This window comes from Temnothorax longispinosus, unplaced genomic scaffold, assembly GCF_030848805.1.
Source record: "Temnothorax longispinosus isolate EJ_2023e unplaced genomic scaffold, Tlon_JGU_v1 HiC_scaffold_801, whole genome shotgun sequence".
In the NCBI taxonomy this organism is placed as follows: Eukaryota; Metazoa; Arthropoda; class Insecta; order Hymenoptera; family Formicidae; genus Temnothorax; species Temnothorax longispinosus.
Window position 1 is genome coordinate 1 of NW_027270672.1, and position 4,139 is coordinate 4,139.

General features: G+C 41.4%; 1 pseudogene; it reads left to right on the forward strand.

Moving 5' to 3' along the window:
• Positions 1-1,683: 1,683 nt before the first annotated feature.
• On the forward strand, positions 1,684-1,975 carry LOC139825029 (flexible cuticle protein 12-like; annotated as a pseudogene).
• Positions 1,976-4,139: the final 2,164 nt, after the last annotated feature.

Here is a 4,139-nt window from a genome sequence, read left to right on the forward strand (position 1 = left end):
AATGTAATTAAATAAAATTGATTATACATATAATCGACTTTAACGGTATGTACATATATATAATCAAACGTACATACTATACGTACATATAATTATACGTACATATAAATATAGAATTAGCAAATTATAATTTGATGTTTCATATAATTACAAATTATATAAAAAATTTGTAATCATGCAATATAAGGGCTTTTTGATTGCATGATTATTCCAATACTTATATATTCACTTCTAGTAGAGTTAGAATAAAAAATAATAGAGCTGTAAGAACCTACATGCCAATGGAGATATAAGACTTGATAAGAAAAGCAATTATTCATTTTAGGAAAGATATCCTAAGATCTCCTTTTTTCGAGAATATTATATTTTCTCAAATTTTACGGTATCTTACGGTAAAGTCTGTCCATAAAAACAAGTTCATATTACAGAAAATTTGCCATAAAATATCGCAGCAGCGTGCGTTTGCAATGCACATCAATACAAGCCCGCAAACGAAGCAGTCTAACGGCGATCGTATACCATCGATCGCTGATGCATCCTTTCTGCGGGAGAGACTCATCCGCGAATCCGTCGGGGGCTGTTGCTGCTGCACGTGCTGCAGGTGGGTGGATTTTGCAACGCGGCACCGCGAGTTTTCCTATATAAAGGCAGATGCACCGAGGTACTCTCCTATCGGTATAAGGACGAAGGGCCGCAAGGATCGTTCGCAGATCGTTCGACAAAAAGATCCTGGCGCGATGAAGACGGTGGGTGCTATATCTTCTATAGAAATCCAGAGGGAAAGAGATATACGTTGTACTCTAGGTACATCGAGATCGTCAGCGACACGCGATTGCTCTTCTTTAGACCTCTCGGGGGCGGGACGGAACGGAAGAAGGGACGCGAATCGTGAGAGGGTTCCCATCGATTTTTTTCGGGCCGGCTCCTCCCGATACGGACGCAGCCCCCAATTTTTGCGCAACAGTGAAAGTGAAGAGGATTTGTGACATTTGTGCCATGCGCGCGTGAGATTACGCACACTCGTTCGCGGCGTGATAGACGTAGCCACGGGAAAACGTCTACAGGGTAGACGTCGCGGAACGGCTGTAATTTCGATGATTAATTTGGAGTACATTTCTATCTTTGTTCCTCCTCGATTTCAAGGGAAATCTGACAGCGACCTTTTAATATTCGAATATATTATTTAAACAGAAATCTCTCAAATCGATAGCCTAGAAATTCGGGTCAAGTCGAGTTTAAGTGTGGTCTGTAGGATTTGTGTTTACTTACTTACTTATTCCGGCCAATTCGCGAGAAAGTTTCGTTTTTTTTTTTTTACGATATTATGTAACTCGAAAAACTCAGGATGAGTCGATGAATCAATTAACGAGGCTATCATTTCTCTGAATAAACGAAAATTATTGAAATTAAGATCTGGCGACACGTTGTTTGCCGTGCAAGCGATATTACTTGATCTATTTTGTAACACACATCTGATAGTGACAGCTGAAAGATCAGATTCCGGGAACGACCGAATTTTTAATCCGCACAATGACTCATTATCAACGATACATTTGAAGAAAATGTTTAAATTATCTCGCGGTAAACAAATTTAAAAGATATACCTTTAATTCATTAAAGATTAATTTAACAGAAGTCAACGGCGACGAAGAAAGACGATACGTTTTGTCTTCCCTTAACGAAATGATTTTCTTACCTCTCTTCGTCACGCAGGTGTTCGTCATCCTGGCGCTCGCAGCTGGCGTTCTCGCGGCGCCGCAAAATCCGAACGACATCACGATCGTGAAGCAAGCGGAGTCGAATAACATAGGGGTAGGTGGGTACACGTTTCAGCTACGAGCAGAGCGACGGCCAGAAGAGGGAGGAGACGGCGGAACTGAAGAACGAGGGCACCGACAAAACGAAATAATGAGCGTCGTCGGCCAGCTTCAGCTTCATGGGGCCGGATGGACACACGTATAGGTACGCGAGAGCGCACTATATATGGGACGTTTGTACCTGTTTTTTGGAAAAAATAGCAAAGATAAAGTGAAGTTCCATAATATGTTCAAAACTCTAAAAGCTTCGACAAATAGTAATGACACATAGGGAAAATTTGAGACAATTTATCTCCACTGACCTTCCACCAGTCTGCGTCGACTCCATCGATTCTCCACCGGCCTGCGTCGACTCCATCAATCTTCCATCGATCCTAAACCGATATTCCATAGGCCTGCGTCGATTCCACCGACTTCCAAAAACCCCTCACATAAATTCATCTCATGAAAACCAATCTTTCTAATTTTGATTAAAAAAAACAAACAGGCACCACGTCCCACAGTGGATTGCCGCGCAGATCTTTTAGACGACCCGTAATTCGATAGAAATCTATTTCCAATCTATATGCTGTGTGTTTTATGTACGCGTGTGTGTATTTTATATAATTAAGCTGAAACAGTCTTTCAAAGCGTCCCACTTTGGATTGAAACCTATTTTGGTCTACTTCGGTCATTCTAGAATTTATAAAAATTTAACTTTAATCATTAAAGACTTACAATTAGATCTGCAATTCATGTTAAATTCAGATCTTAAAATTCTATATTTTTTACATAATTTTTATATTTTGGTAAATCTGAAGAATAGTGGCCTCCTCACCGATTTCGTTCAACTTGGGCTTAATCGACGCGTTTTTGCACGAAACGACCGAATCTGGCAGAAAATAGTGTCGCTCTGCCCCGCAAAGCGAGATATTAACGGTTAAAGTTGACGACTATCAGGTTATGAGACCCGTCATACCGACGCAATGTAGCGACTGGTAGCGACCACGAACATGCCCGTGGCCACATGCGCATGCTCCGTAGCCGCACGCGCATGCAAAAGAAGGTCACGTGACAACTGTCTGCTTGGTAAGTACATATTTATGTGTATGTACTTTTCACATACCAACTATTTTCTGCTTTAACAAATTATTTATGTTTTGTTAACTTAAACGCTTAATAACTGTAACAGAAATAATTTGTTAAAGCAGAGAATAGTTGGTATATGAAAAGTACATGTAAATATGAACTTTTCATATACCAACTATTCTCTGCTTTAACAATTTTATTTCTGTTTCGTTAACTTCAACACTTAATATCTGTAACATAAATAATTTGTTAAAGCAGAGAATAGTTGATATATGAAAAGTAAATATTTATGTGTACTTTTCATATACCAACTATTCTCTGCTTTAACAAATTATTTATGTTTCGTTAACTTAAACGCTTAATATTTGTAACAGAAATAATTTGTTAAAGCAGAGAATAGTTGGTATATGAAAAGTACATGTAAATAAGCATCTCGATTCAAGCAGTTAGGTCTCACGCTGGAGTTTCATTAGTTTAATTATGCGTGGGAAGCACACACACACACACACACACACACACACAGGGGGGTGCGAGGGAGGGCCTTCGGCCCCCCCCTCCCCCGCACCCATCCCGTCGGTAGGCAGCGTGGACCTCGCTTTACAACATAAAGTACATGCTAAGTTGTAAAGCGAAATTATAAAGCACATGCATGGAGGGGTGCAAGGGGGCTTACATGCGTGAGCGCACGTGAACAGAAAGGCTTTTCTCCCCTGCACCCTCCCCCATGCATGTACTTTATAATTTCGTTTTACAACTTAGCATGTACTTTATGTTGTAAAGCGAGGTCCACGCTGCCTACCGACGGGGTGGGTGCGGGGAAGAAAGAGGCCGAAGGCCCCCCCTTGCAGCCCCCTCCGTGTGTGTGTGTGTGTGTGTGTGTGCTTCCCACGCATAATTAAACTAATGAAACTCCCAGCGTGAGACCTAACTGCTTGAATCGAGATGCTTGGGTTATTCTGCACGATTAATTCATTTAAAATTGGCGCAGTTTTACATGCGCGTGCGGCCACTGAGCATGCGCATGTGGCCACAGGGCATGTTCGTAGTCGCCAGTAGTCGCTACAGCTCGTCGGTATGACAGGAATCATAACCTGATTCCTGTCAACTTTAACCGTTAATATCTCGCTTCGCGGGGCAGAGCGACACTTTTTTCTGCCAGATTCGGTCGTTTCGTGCAAAAACGCGTCAATTAAGCCCAAGTTGAACGAAATCGGTGAGGAGGCCACTATTCTTCAGATTTACCACTTTTTTTAT